This window comes from Ambystoma mexicanum, chromosome 11 (assembly GCF_040938575.1).
Source record: "Ambystoma mexicanum isolate Mex_15411 chromosome 11, UKY_AmexF1_1, whole genome shotgun sequence".
NCBI classification, from domain to species: Eukaryota; Metazoa; Chordata; class Amphibia; order Caudata; family Ambystomatidae; genus Ambystoma; species Ambystoma mexicanum.
In genome coordinates, this window is record NC_090934.1 from 662,486,520 (window position 1) to 662,502,976 (window position 16,457).

Below are 16,457 nucleotides of genomic sequence, written 5' to 3' on the forward strand. Positions count from 1 at the left end.
GCAGTGGGGTTTGAAGGTTCAAGCGTCAACATAATGGGGATGTTGCAAGCAGCGGTGGAGTATAAGGGCAGGATGGCGGTGGTGAGTTTATATGTGACGAAGAAAGGTGTAGGCATTTTGGGGTGGTGTGACCAGGTGGTCCTTGGCGTTCGATTGAACCTGAGAAGTGAAGAACCAGTTATGCTCCTAAAATGGGACACTATGTAAGAGGAGCGGTTTCTGGAATTGTTCAAAAACAAGATTGGGTGTCTGAGAGCTTATGCTCATAAGAGTATAATGAAGGCAGGGCAGAACCTAAAGTCGCAAACTGCAGCAAATACCTCTTTCAATAAGAGGGGAAGTGGAGAATGAATTGGAAAGATTTGTACAAGGGGGAATAATTGAGCACATCGAGTAAGCCCAATAATAGTTGCCCGGAAGAAAAATGGTAAGGTCTGGGTGTGTGTGGACCTGAGGGATGTGAACAAGAACATTATTTTTGACAAACTTCTGCTCCTGATGATTATGGAAATGATCCAATACCTGACAGATGCCACCATGTTCACATCACTGGGTCTTTCTGCTGTGTATCTCCAGATACTGCTGACAGAGGACAGCCAGAAGCTCATAACATTTGGGCATTTTCGTTACCACAGGATGCCATTTGGTCTGGCATCAGCAGCAGTGGTTTTCAATGAGTGATGAGTCAGATACTCTGGGGGTGACGGGGACCTTGGTTTATCAGAATGACATACTGGTGTTACGGGAAGGATGGAGTTGAGCATGATAATTGTTATTTTATAACGCGCTTAATAACGGAGAGGTTTCTAAGCATGAGACCAGGATTTGAACCTGCGTTGCCCTTGGGCTATCCTCCCGGCCTAGGTATAAGTCTAAGGAAGATGCCAAGAAGGCCATGAGGTATGCACCCATTCCTAAAAAGAAAGATGAAGTTTGAGCCTTTTTAGGAATGGGGAACTTTTACAATACGTTTGTAAAGTACTTTGCCAAGTTCAGCAAGCCAATCAGGGGATTATTGAAGAAGGGAGTTGAGTTTGTTTGGGATGAGGAGTGCCAGGAAGCACTGAGCATGATCAAGGAAGGAATTTGTAATGTGAAGAACTTGGAGGATTCAAGATTTGTTGAAGGGTCTTTCATTACAGTGGATGCTATTGTAAAGGGATTGGGAGCTGTTTTGTGCCAGGGAAGGGGAGATAGTGAGTGAATAATATGTCATGCCTCCATGGTAGAAACAGATTGCGAAAGAAAGCATTCAGTCTTTGAGAGAGAGTTGTTAGCATGTGTGTGGGGTATTGAATATTTCAGAACATGTGTCTGGGGTAGTGTTTTATGGTGTGGATGGACCATAAACCATTGGTAGAGGTGTTGACGGTAAAGGTATGATGAAGGCGACCACCAGGATTGCTAGACTGTGCATGCATGTGAAGCATTATTATTTTATGGTAGAGTATGTGCCAGGGAAACAAAATAAAATTGCAGATTATTTTGTAAGATTGACATTGGAAGGAGCGAATGGTGAGAAATTGGAAGAGGACGAAGAGTAGTTGCATATTTGGAGGAATCATTTGTGGATCAGTATGCAGTGAGTGGGAACGAGGAGTGGAAGAGAGGCCTGGCATCAGACATGGTTTTAAACAAGATCATTGAGTGGACGAGAGAAGGATGGCTGCTGACGAGGGAGGTGGAAGATGAATGTAGGATTTATTTAGGACGTGAAGGTGGAACTAACTATGTAGGATGAGCTCAGAGGGCCATTCTGGAATGTTTTAGGGAGTGTTGTTGTATCAGGCCTATGAAGGGCATCCAGGGATAACGGGCATGAAGATAAAATTGAGGGAGAAATATTGGTGGCCCCTAATGGATGGGTTTGTAGAGAGAAAAGTGAGAGAGTGCTGGGCGTGTCGAAATTTCTATAACACCCGGAAGGTCCACAAGCAAGAATTAGTGCCTATTGTGCCACCAGAAGGTGTTTGGATGCTTGTTGGGGTGGATTTTTAGGACCTTACAGTACCCATGGGAAGGAAATCGGGTTCATGATAGTTTTATCAGATTATTACTCAAAATGTGCGTAGCTGAAGTTGGTCAAGCGAGCATCTAGTAGAGAGATTATTACGTTTATGAGGTGATAATTGACAACGGGTCACAGTTTAAGTGTGTTGAGGTGGCCGATTCTGTAGGGAACAAAGGTATGAGGTGGAAGTTTACATCATTGTATTGCTTCCAGTCCTATGGGTTGGTGGTGCGGTTTAATAGCCTGATTGTAGGTGCTGTGGAGCAGGCAGTGAGGAATGGAATGAATGTGAGAGAAACTTTGAGGAAATTGTTATGGAATATCAGGGTGGCGTGGAGTGGTGTTATGTGAGTGTCACTTTTTTAATTGATGAGGGTAAGAGAAGCTATCACTGGCCTCAGTCCTGATTGGGTGAATAAATTGCTTGGAAGCAAGTTAGAGGCTGGGGAATCGGAGGAAGGTTAGATCATGGAGCGTGTTTGGAGGAGTATGTTGCAGACACAGGCAAGGTATAAAAGAAATTATGATGAGGAATTCGGTTGAAACCCGTCTAGGGTTAAGTTGTATCCTGGGACACAGGTAAGGATAAAAAAAGGCACTGACGTGGCAAAGGGGAAATACACATTTTCAGAGCCTAAAAGTGTGGTGTAGCTGTTGTCCAATGCAGTTAAATTGGAGGATGGATCCATATGGAATATGGATAGAGTTGTGAATGTGGAGAGTATGGAAGGGAGTGAAATGGGTGCTGGCGCTTTGGGGGAGCATGGAGTGGTTGATGTGTATGATGATGTGGATGTAGGAATTAATGGTGTGGATGGTGGGTTTGTGGAAGAGCCAGGGGGAAGTGGGCCAGATGGAAGCAAAAACACTGGTGGTGATATACAATGGAAAGAGAGGATGGATGGTGGTAGGTCTGGAAGAGCGAGGAAAGAGCTGATCTGGTTAAAGGGTTATGTCGGATGATTGCTGATGTTTCATTTTTCCTTTTTGACATTGCCATTTTGTCATTTTGATGTTTTGCCATTTAGCCATTGTGTTAACTTGTTTAACTTTCTTTCTTCTGTTATATGTTGTCAGTTCTCCAAGTTTCATGTGCATATATGCCTCTTCACAGTTAACATGCTTGAGGGGTAGTTTATTAAGTATTGTTGTTGTATTTGCATGATTGCGTGGGGGCAAAATTGTGTGGTATCTTGGATGTAGGTCAAGGTTCAAGGGTAGAACATGGAAGGAGGGTAGTTGAAGCTGTGAGCTGTTGAGGGAAGGCTGTGTATGTGGCTGTGGGGTCTTTTTTGTATAATAAAGACTTACCGGTGTGGACTGCCGTGCCGCCACCTTTGCTTCAGATTCACAATTCTTGAGCTTTCCACAGATGTATGAGCATGATATTACATTTGACATCTGTGATACTTAGTCCAAGCTTAATTGGGTTTGAGGGGGCACTATAAGGCATTTCAAACTCTTGTTCTCCTGGAATTGGAGGCTAGAGGAATTTCTGTAGCCCCAAATCTGAGCCCCATAAGTAGCTGCCAGAATAGCTTGGGCCTTTCAAAATGTACAAATAATGTGATAATGTCTTGTTTCCAAATTGTGTTGCAAAGTTCCAAACCGCCCCACCTCTCCTTTCAAGGGCAACATTGCTCTTTACTATTTGGAGTAGCCACTTTAATCTATTCTGTAGACATATCCCAAGATAATCCAATGTCTCAACACTTTGCAATGTTACATTGTTTAAGATAAACTTGGAGAGGGCATAACATATAGAGCTAGGTGTGCAGCATAGCATAGTTTCTGTTTTAGAAATATTTATAACTAAGCCCTTCTCCTGACATTTATTTATCTGCAAAGAGATTTAGTTGACGTTGCAAGCCAGAGGTAGGTTTGGAGATGAGCACATCACCATCTGAGAATAACGGTATGCCTCATTTTTTACCACATAACAAGGGTGCATCTGTACCTGCTTGATTGATGGCCTTACCCAAGACATTAATATTCTGAAGAAAAAAAAGGATGCCAAGACACCACCTTATCCAATGCTCTTGCTGTTACTAATCGGATCAGTGAATTCGACTTTGAGGTCCCAGCAAACCAGGACATAGTTTTTCTTGTATAAAGAATGAATTGCACTTGAGAAGTTGGGGAAATTCTGTAGCTGTTCTAAGAAAAAAAAACATTGCAGCAAATGCAAAACAGTATCAAAAGCTGTTGGAAGATCAATAAAGGCTAAGTAAATTGTTTTTTTTTTAGTCGGACACATTTTCGCAGAATTAAGAATAATCTAAGAGACTGATCAATGGCTCATATACTTTTTCTGCAGCCAGCATGGGCTTCTGATAGTATATGCTGTGCCACAGCCAGGTCTTCCAATTGATAAAGAATAACATTGGAATATATTTTACCCAACAAGGCTAGTAGAGATAGGGTGGTCATTTGTTGGCACATCTTGATGGCCCTTGTTATAGTTACAGACAATAATAGCTCCTCTCCAGCTATTAGGACTATCGAATCTAGCATTAATTTGATTGAAGCATTTTGTCAGGAAAGGTTGTTATGATGTAGAATGTTCATGTTGTATATAGTTCTGTGTCCATGGTTATGTTTTCTTGTATGGTTCTGGAATCCGCTGATTCCAGAACCATGCACGAAGATGTCTGGCTGTTGAAGGTTGGTCTCAAGGGGACTTCCTTCTAATAAATTTAATTGAAATACAGCTCATGAGGTATCAGTTTAATTACCACAATTGGCGATGAGGAGTCATTTTGAAGGGAGTCCCCAGCTGCGTCCGCAATGTTCCTGGTCATGATTATCTATGAGGAAGTGTCGACATATGGCTGGAACCCGCGCACAAGGATAAGGATAAGGCAAGTCATATGAATGCTGCGCTAATCGTTTTCGAAAAGAAAGAGAAGAAATGACCTTTATTTCCATAAGTGTCTGCAACCTGCATCATACGAACGGCGCACGGGACCAGGAGGCCAACGGTGACAAGGATAGAGTAAAGCACCCGGTACGTGATTACGTAAAGTCTATCGAGACATTGAAGGTACTGTAAGGAACTGTTGGAGTAAAGTACCTTCCAGCGTAGATTGCATTCCGCCATTTTGAAGATTTACTTGTGTTGGCATGGTTACAGTGTAACAAATCACGCAAAGGATAAACTGTATTACGCTAACGCTGCGGAGGTATAAACAAGTTGATTCCGTGTACCGGACAATATAATATGAACACGGTGGACCACAACAGTGCAACTTGAGTGGGAAATCGCTTTGGCATCGGAGGGAGAAATAAAGGGCCTCATCACGACCTCGGCGGTAACCCTTAAATCCGGCGGTAGCGCTATTACCGCTGGATTTAAGGGTCCGCCGAATCAGGGCTTCGGCGGATTTCAAAGCATCTCTGAGCTTGTGTGAAATCCGCAGAGAATTCGCGCTAATACCGCCGGCGGGAAATCCGCCGGCGGTATGAGCGCAACATTTCCCCATTGAGCCCAATGGGGAATGGGGCATTCCCGAATGGGCTCAATGGGGAATGGGGACTTCCAAGTCCGCCCAACTCCTGATCCTGCGCTATTAGCGCCGGGGGCTATGGTGGTCGCGCTAATAGCCCCCGCGCTAATAGCGCCACCGCTACCGCAGAGGTCGTGATGAGGCCCAAAGTATTTACATTTTAAACTCCCAGTTAGAGACAGGGTACACTGCATCATTACGAGTCGGGAGCAAAGTCATATAAACACCAAAAGGAAAAATAAAATAGTCATGCAGTGATATATTTTAATCTGAATTGCACAGCATTGGTGGACTTCATCTGGACAGTGTCAATAAGACAGTTTCTAATGTAATAACAACATTCAACTGCAACAAATAAATAAATAAATAATAATAAGTTACTTGCTGTGAAATTCAACTGCAATCCACATTTTCAAAATGCAGAATATTGTGGCCCCGATTAAATTTTTGGCGCAACCTGGAAATCCTGTTTGTTCATGGGAGCAATGGCAGGACAACTTCCAGGTTTATTTAAGAGCCATTGGAGGTGCTAAATATAATGATGATTTGAAAGAAGCCACGTTGCTCAATTGTGTGGGCGCAGAAGCACTAATGATTTTTAGGATATTGCCTGAATTAGAGGATGCAGAAGAAGGATCTGAAGACTCTGCAAGTGGTGTCAGAAAATATGAGATTGCAATGGCAAAATTAAACAAAGACTATTGTTCTAGAACGATACAGATTCTTTCCCAGGAAGCAAAATAAGGGTGAAACTGTTAACGCCTATATCGCTGTATTAAAAGGCCTTATATCAACATGTGATTTCACGGGAGTGGCAGATGAATATTTGAGGGATCAACTTGTTTTGCATGTGGCAGATCCCCGGATTCAACAGCGATTGTGGCAGGCAAAGAACCTGACACTAAAACAAGCAGTTGAGATAGCCAGGTCAATAGAACTGGGTGAGAAATGTATGAGGGAAGTTAAAAAAACAAACTGGAATGTGTTGAAAAAAGTCAGTCCAAGACATCAATGATGGAGGATATAATAAGGAGGAGGAGGCTTTGGTTGCCATTGTAAAGAGAATAGTCAAGTCGGACTTTGGTATGGGTCCCAGCCAAGATAAAGAGACCACTCATAGGTCACAAAGCAAATGTTATAAGTGTGGGTGGTATAGACATACAAACACAGTAAAGGATTGTCCAGCACTCTCAGCCGAGTGCTACAAATGTGGACAAGTGGGACATTTTGGCAAAGTCTGTCGTAATATCAGAGGAAGAGGCAGATTTAACTCACGTTATATAAATAATGCACAAAGAAATGCAAGTCGTTATGGAAGAGGAAGAGGTGCCATGACAAGCATAAAGGCCTTGGAAGAGGTTGGTGGTCCAAGTAGTTTGTTGGAAATCTCAAATGGATTTGAGGAAGAAGTACAAATATTAGCTCTTACACCAACTGAAGGCATTGTTGGTCCATGGGTGCCTATGGCTATTAATGGTATAACATTACAATACTGATTCTCTGTATACAATGGTTGACATGGAAATCTTTCTGAATGTATTAAAAAAGAAAATGGAGGACTTCCATTTAACTAAAGTAAGAGCGACTGGTTATGGCAAGACACCTATTAACATTATAGGTTATACATGGGTACATTTGGACTTTGAAGGAAGAAAAACCTACTGTAGGCTATATTTGGCTAAAAATGGATTTTCAATAATTGGTTGGTGGGAACAAGCGCCATCGAGGATTAGGATACATCCTGGTGAGAGTGTACCCATACTGAGCATAACTGAAAATAGTTGTGATACGTCTGAAAATTTAGCGAGGAGCTTTCCTAAAGTGTTCAATGATAACATCGGTGTTCTTAAAGGTTTCAGACATCGCATTGTACTTAAAAGAGGGGCAAAACCAGTGGTGCACAAGGTAAGGAATATACCGATTGGCAGTAGAGAAGCACTACAAAAGGAGCTGGAAAAATGATGTACAGAAGACATTATTGAACCAATTGAGAGTTCCGAATGGCTATCCCCAATTGTTATTTTGAAAAAAATGGATGGGTCGATCAGAATGTGTGCTGACCTGAGAGATCTTAACAGCAATATTTGGGTAGATCGTCATCCGCTACCAAATATTGGGGAAATGCTTAACGCAACGAAACCAGAGAAGTTCTTCACAACATTAGATCTCTCTTCTGCATATCATCAGGTTGTTTTGGAGGAAGAATCCAGGCATCTTACATCATTCATAACACCTTTGGGGGCATTTAGGTACAAAAGGATGCCATTTGGGCTAGCGTCAGCAGCTGCTGTTTTTCAGAGATTAATGCATCACCTGTTTAATGGCCTTCAAGGAGTACATTATTTTCAAGATGATATATTAGTGTCTGCTATGTCTGAAGATGAACATGATGCAAAGTTGTTAAGTGTATTACAAGTTATCCAGCAGAAAGGCCTGGCACTCAAGATTGAGAAATGTAAAATAAAGAAGAAAGAAGTAAATTACCTGGGTCACTGTATCAATGCCGATGGCATAAAACCTAAGGAAACACTAGTGGACACCATTCTTAAGATTCCTGATCCGACCAACAAAGACCAACTTCAGAGTTTTGTGGGTCTAACAGAATACTATTCTAAATTTGTAGATCATTATTCAGACAAAACAAAAAAAATGAGGGATCTAATGAGCAAAGGTACAACATTTTCCTGGTCTGAGGAATGCAGAAACGAATTCAATATCATCAAAACATTTTTTAATAAAGCACCTCCCCTCAAAATGTTTGACTTTAGTGCCAAGACCATGATATCTGTAGACGCCAGCAATATAGGTTTGGGGGCGTCTTGGAGCAAGTGCAAGGAGGATTTGTAGTGCCTATCGCTTTCGCTTCTAGAACATTGAGAGGAGCAGAAAAAACTATTCAACTATTGAGAAGGAGGCTTTAGTAGTCAAATGGATTTTAGATCATTTTAAAGGGTTCATTTGGGGTATTCCTATAGACCTCAAGACTGGTCACAAACCACTCATACATGTATTGAATTCCAAAAACCCACATTTGACATCTCCACGAATAAGGAGGTGGACTTTGGTCATTATGCAATACAATGTTACTATAAAGTATACTCCAGGAAGAACAAATGTAGTGGCCGATTGTTTTTCTCGTCTACCATGTGACATTGAGAGTGAGGACCATAACAACGATGATGAACTGACAGAAGATCAAGGTATGGATTTTATCATAGCACATGTACATCCCAGTTTCGGGAAGGAAGAATTGATCGATGCTATGAAGCAAGATACAGAACAAGAATATCTGAAAAGAGCAATTGAAAGTGGATGGAGGGACGTAAATGAAAACATTAGATCCTGGGTGAAGATAAAATATGAGATATCATGTGATAACATGTATTTACCGAGTGGATCACATAATTCCTCCAGTGATGCTGAGAGAGAGAATTATGGAAATTGCCCATGCAGGTCATGTGGGAAGAAGCTTAAAAAAAAGGAAAGGGTGAGAGAAGCCTACTGGTGGCCTAACATGTGGAGTGAGCTAGAAGCCTTAGTCAAAGAATGTTCTGCGTGTGCAGTAAGTGATAAAGGGAAACTGACCCGGATTACGCCATTGCAACCTGTGGAAGTACCCAGTTCAGTGTGGACAAAGTTGGCCATTAACATAGCTGGCCTGTATGAGATACTTGAACCACACCACATTTATTTCATTGTGTTGGTAGACTATACATCTAAATGGGTAGAGTGTGGAATTATTGAAGAATCTGTGTCGGCTATGAAAGTCATAACATTTTTAGAAGAAATATTCAGTAGAGAAGGTGAACCACAAGAATTGATATCCGATAATGGAGTTCAATTTATGTAAGTGGAGGTTCAGAGTTTTTTGAAGGAGCGAGCTATCAAACACAGCACAACAGCATTATACCATCCTATGAGAAATGGCTTAGTAGAAAGAATGAACCGTTTTAAAAAGGGAATTATTCAACTGGCTGTTGCCAATAGTTTGCCATGGAAAAGGACACTCAAAAAATCACTCAATACATATAAAGTCACTCCGCACTCTGTGACTGAGGAGGAACTGTTCACTCTGATGAGAGGGAGAATTGCCACTAACAGACTTAGACCTGCTTGGATGGCATTAAGAAAAACTAAAGAAATTGATGTGGAAGGATTTGTAAATAAAGTAAAGAAGAGGCAGGATGAATATAAACAATATTATGATACACAAAAACATGTATGGGAGAGCAGAATTGAAAAGGGAGATTGGATTAGAGTTAAAGAACCTAAGAAAGTAATGAAAGGAGAGTCAAAAATCGGTCTCCCCAAAGGGTGTTGGATTGTTCTAAGAAGTCAACACTTTTAGAGGATGGTAAGAAGTGGTCTTGCAATGATATCATACTTAAAAGAAAAGAAGAAATATTGAGAAATGAAGCAAGTCAAAGTCCCACCAGAGAGGTGTTGAAGGACAATTACATGTGGTCAAGAGATGCTAGAGAGTACATTACACTTGCAAGTGATAGTGGTACAGCAGAGAAAATACCAAATCAAAATTTCTCTGGAGAGATGTTTGGGAACAATTATATGTCCTCAAGATCTAGGAGAATTGTGCAGAATTGCAATAAGGATTTTATTTATTACTGAAACTGGTGGCACAATTGTGGACAATTACATTGATGGATTGGTGCCCAATTGATTACTCTCAAAGGAGTGCACCACAGCTGTTTGTATCCGTTTTAAGTTTTGTGATAGTCACTCTCTATGTTATGTTGTGTTATAACTATATTATTTAGATGTTTCTTTTATGCATAGTACTATTTCATATATGACCACATCCTGAAATTTTGTCGATTATAAAATGAATGCAGAGGAGGAGATGTTATGATGTAGAATTTTCATGTTGTATATAGTTCTGTGTCCATGGTTATGTTTTCTTGTATGGTTCTGGAATTTGCTGATTCCAGAACCATAGACGAAGATGCCTGGCTGTTGAAGGTTGGCCTCAAGGGGACTTCCTCCTAATAAACTTAATTGAAATACAACTCATGAGGTATGACTTTAATTACCACAAAGGTATCCTGATAACTGGATCATTCTTTCATAAATCTTTCTAGAAACAAAGGTATATTTAAATATAATGCTGACAATATATGTAGTTGATTATTTAAGGGCCAGATGACAGCTCTTGAATTACTTGAGGCCTGAGGATTAGTTACATGGCACTGCTCATCATCCTCATACATTATATTTCTTATTGTGAAGTCTGATATTAAAGGGTCATGGTAACTCTCCAGGCACTCCGCAACTTTGAATGACTTAACAACATCTGCAGAGCAGAGTTAGCCATGAGTGAACTGTTTCTTGACTCACCTCAGTAGTGAATCTCACTGAATCTCAGGGGAGTGGAGGGTGTTTCCTATCCATTGCTGCCGGCACACTGTCTACATTAGCCCAGTCCACTCATGAAGCAGAGCGGGGTGATGAGCGTGCTGTCTCCTGCTGTTCTAAGTGGTTCATGGTGCTAATGATGGTTAAGTTAATGGTGAATTAACTGGAAGTGTTGGAGGCTGCTGCTGAAGCATTGCAACTTGACGTCTCTAGGTTGAATGAGAATGTTAAGGAGGATACAGGATGTTGAGCCCATGGCCACAATGTAGCCACTGATGACGTGAATGTGCTGCTTCTGCACAGTGAATCTGCCCCTGACCTGCTCCTCTGTCATCAAGCAATTTGAGCTCTGAGCTCCAAGCCCTGTGTTGTGCCACTGGTTGATGGTGGATGAACAGTGAGGAGAGGCTGTGTAGACCATTTGCAGTGTGTGCAAGTCTGGGATATTTGGGCAGCTCTGTAAGCAGCCAGCATACTTGGATTACGCTGCTGTGGTGTTTCTATTCCTGGTCTGAACATAGCAACATTAAATATGGACATAGTATATTTTGTGGAAAACCCAGTTCAACTGGGGGCTGAGGCTCAGAGGCTGGAGTTGTTTCAACATTAACCTACCTATGATGTAATTAACTGATCCAATTATGTAGCTTTGGAACCAATGAATTTATCGGAATTTAAACTTTTATTTGGTTTTAACCATGGAGGTTGAGGGTATTACTTAAATAGTGTAGCTCTATCCCTATAGATGCATAGTTGTCTGCAAGAAATTTGATCTAACATATTTGGGCCTAATTCCCAGGAGATTTTGGCATTTACATTTGATTAATTGCTGCAATATATTTTATCACTGATTTGAAGATTGTTTAAAGCATTGTATTTTGAATAGTAAACCATTTTTGTATTCCTTAAATCTATATATTATAACTAATATAACTAACTGAAAGACTAGAGTTTCTCTATCTCCGAATCATTCATTCAAAAGATCCACTAAAATTATGAAAAGTATATCAGTGAGTAATGTGTTCATTGGGGTAATAGTGAATTTACTATCTGGTTTTGATGCCCCACCGTTCGATGCCCCACTGTCCGATGCCCCACCGTCCTCTTTTCTTGACAAAAACCTCTTTGGCAGTTGGAGTAAATCAATGTACACCTATAAACGTATTGAATATAAAACATTCAGTATTACCATTTAAGTCAATTAAAGCAGCACATTTGGATGGTATGCTTCAATCTTATACTATTCCTCAGGACGGTAGGTTGCCTGATGGTAACATTATGGTCATTGTCCCCGCAACTGAAAATATATCTGCAACCCTGATTCCACCATTAAGGGCGACATATAGAAAAAAAGGTAAATATATGTACTTCTGCTTTTGAGATAGAAAGGAGGTCTGATCAATGTGTAGGTCGTTCTTTATATTCCCGCTGATGTTCATAAAACATTGTTAACTGAGTGTAATAGATTTCCTTCCACATTAGTATCTAAGTCTGTGAGTTATGCAAATAATGTTAAACAAACTTTGATTACAGATGATGTTTTTGTATCTAATAGATGCACACCACTAAATGATGTCTGCTCCCCTTCTAATGTAACCAATGAGTCTTGCATTTTTTCTACCAGAATTAAATCAGCTAGTAATCCATCATAAATTAGACAAGATAAAAATGAAAGAAAAAAGTTACTAATAATAAAGAGGGTTTGCCTTGATCCCTAACCAAAATATGCACTTAGTTAAGGTTGCAGAGTACCAAACATCCAATGGGGATATGGTATTTGAAAATCTCAGTCATTTTCTTTTTGTCTTGTGATAACTTAAAGTGAATCATTATTTGTTTTCAAACTGAACTCTCAACTGCTCAGATAGTTTAAATTTAAAATCTAAATTTCAGTAAGAGACATACTATTGCTGGAAACAAAAGTTTTATAGCAGTTCTGCAAGTCTAAGAATCAATTATAGATGTGTTGAGAAGTCTTCAAAACCAATTTTGTAAGAAATGAACAAAGGCCTAACTATGCCAGCTAAATCCCCTATTTTCACAGTCCACGTCCAATTATCCTATTCTATCCCCTCCGATGACAGCTATAACAAATTTGGAAATGCATTCTAAGGTTAAATCTGCTACCTCAATTTAGAATAAATATTAGTGAAACACTGTCTACAATACCAGGAGCTCTGCCATCATTGAATTAACCCAGTGTCCATTTGTTATCCTTTGGTTGTGTGCATGTGTGGCATTCCAAATTTGACAAAATGTAAATATAAGTCTTGTTTTCTTATGTAACAACGGCATGCACTGGTTTAGACATGTATGAGATTGTCTTTCAGAAATTTGGTCTAATATCAAGACAGTAGAACGCTATTCTGATTCCAAGAACTCTACCTATGATCATATGATAATCAAATTAAGAGGACCATCTTTTGTTGATGCATTTTGGCAATTGAATTTGGAAGCTTTCCACCAAAAGATTCTACAATACAACTGAGGAAATGTCTGTCTATCATAGCTCAACCACAGTGTCAGCTAGTAGGAGATGGGAGACAAGAGATTGCTGAGGACCTTATTATTCTAAATTGACAAACCTCAGATCTCTCTGTAAAGAGCCCATCCTTTAAAGAGTATGTTACTGAGCAAATATACATCCGTATTGTATTGTATTGTATTGTAGTTGAAATTTATATAGCACCTTTTACCATTATTATAGTCTCAATGCACTTGTGGTGGGAATGCCCTTGGGGACCAACTTCCAGAGTGTAGGAGATCACGTAGTAGGATTAGAATGTGTGGGTGCATTTGGCCAAATAAGGCTTGGCAGGATTGGCTAGGCTTGGCACAAAGCAACCCATGGGGTCAGGCATGTGGATGGGTGCTCAGAGGAGTCAGGAGATGGCGTGAGTTCTAGAGTTTAACTTTGTGTCCAGCTGGCCCTCTTTTGCCATCAGTCTTCACTGCATGCTGATGACAGAGGTATTTAGGCGTAGTCTGTTGTAAGAAGGTGGAATATTTATGTGACCAGCGAGACTGAATTTGTCGTAGTCGTTGCTGTATTCTGACATGTGCGGATAGCCATGCCTGCGGCCAGTGTCCACCAGAGTGGTGCGTTATATGTACCTAGAGGTTCGGATGGAGATTTGTTGTATATGCGCCTGATCAGGTAGTGACATCCTGCGTCGATTCGTGCTGCTGTGACAAAATGGTTAGCAACAGCGACACTCTATGCTTCACAAATTGCCACAAGAGGGGCACGGGCTGTACTATCAGGCTCTTCCAGGTGGAGAACAACACAAATCTTCCCCAATATTGTGTGCGTACTAAACCTTAATTGTTGTTAACTTTACCATGGGAGGCCACCCCTATAGTTCATGCAGGCACAATACCCGTCCATCCCTCACACTCCTCCAGTACGGTTCCAGACAAGTTCTCGATTGCGTTCTGGAGTGATACAGGATAAACCCCCACATGGCCTTTTGGTGCGAGACATGGCCATGGCACACAATTCCTCTCAGGAAAGAGGATGAAGGTTCATAATATAGTAACTACCTCAATAGGAGAGGGAGATCTGAATGGTTCAAATCTATATAGCCTTCCTTTGGAAGACAGTTTTAGACACTTTTTTTACAGCTAGAATGCTGGGGGAAATTGATATGCTTTTATGGAACTGTGCAGATCTGAAAGTAAAATGGTAGATGCTGCCTGGAAAACATTTGTGCCAGGTTTATTATTTGAATGCAAGAAACATGGATTACTTATGAGGTCTTCCTTGAGGGTTATACTACTTTTTCTGAGCCTGCTGTTGCTGCTGTCAGAGATCACAATCTCAGAGGATGTATAGATTTTGTAAAGACCTTTTTAAGAATCAATGTGCATGCCCTGTACCAGTCAACGGACAATATCTATATATTGTGAATTGCATCCATTAATGGTAGTAGAACTCTTTTATAATGATATCCATAAAATGTCTTAATAGATTAAATGAAAGAAACATATTTTTCATTACTTGTTTGTCCCAATAAGGATGCTGTAAAATAGTATTTTGCATTGCTATCTGGGGATTTCAATGCAATATTGGTTATCCAGTCTTAAATGACCTTGACTATGAAGAGCATGAGGTATGGGGATTTCAATTTCAAGAATGACCTCTTCCTTTTCCAACAAACACAGAAAGAAATGTGCTAATCTTTTCGAACTGAAAGTGATCATTTTCTTGTATCTGTAATAGAGCTTTCAGTATTAAATACAGCGACTATAAATTAATCTTAAAATAGACATGTATCCCCTGGAAATAATAGAAGAAGGCTCTAATGGTTGAAGAATGCAAGCACATACATCTGCATAAAATCCATAGGGAGGGTACAAATAAAATGTTCTCATGCCTTTTCGGATGGTCACGTGTAATTATTGGAGCATTTAGTTCCCTAAATTGAGTTCTGCTATGACGAGGCCTTATAAAGCAACCTCCTTGATTGAAATGTGAAAGATCTGGTTAAATAAGGAATGTAACATAGCAAAAGTGAATCTTCTAAAGCAGATACAGCATGTAGATTTGGCAAGAATAGAGATTGTAGTAGCTAGAACTGTCTATATAAGAACTCTGGCTAGAGAAATAAAGCTATTAGGTTATGGGACCTATTCCATTCGGTTAGTAATGATGAACATAGAAGAAACGTTTAGAGGATAGTTGCAACAGGACTTGCTACAAATAGCATAACGGATGCTTCAGGATAATATTTATAGTGACACCTGGTTCACTTATTATTCAAAGGCCTATCCTTGTAATTCCTTAACCTCCCATCTCCAATATTGACATACTATTCCATTAACGAGTTTGCCATAGGATGTAACAGGGAACAAACATATCCAGCTATATCAAACAATTAGCAACTTTAAAGCACCAAGACCAGATGGTGTTCCTGGAGATTTGTATAAATCTAATGTTACATTATGAGCTGTATTATTATGTAACATTTATAGGGCCATGTTGTCTGCTTGGATTTTACCATTGCCCTGGCTAATCTCTGTTGTAATATCAATCTTTAAAAAAGTTCATCTTCACAATCCAAAATGCTGCAGATCTATTTCTCTGTCTGATGTACCCCTAACATTTTTTGGGGTATTTCTTCTAGAGAATTGAGTTTCTTGGACTGAACAGTATGGCATTGTATCTGATTACAATTAGGTTTACGAGGGTCTTTAGGAACCACAGAGCAATACCTCAATTTGGCACTCAATGTAGAGAAATATTATATTGTAATGGTGAATTTTTTTTCTTGACATTCATGGATCTATCTATGGCATTTTAGAATGTTGGCAGTCCCTTATTATGGTATATTCTTAAGTGTTCTGGTTGTTACTCCCACTTTACACTACTATCTAGGCTTTTGTTAGCTAAGAAAAACATTGGGAAAATAGTCTTATTTTCAAATTTGCCAACGTGTGAAATTCAAAGGATGGCTGAAAAATGTATCATGTAATGTATCAAAATGTATCATGTAATCATATGAGGATAATGTTGTCTTAATAGGACATACTCCAGCTGCATTATAAATTATGTTGAAGCCATATAATAA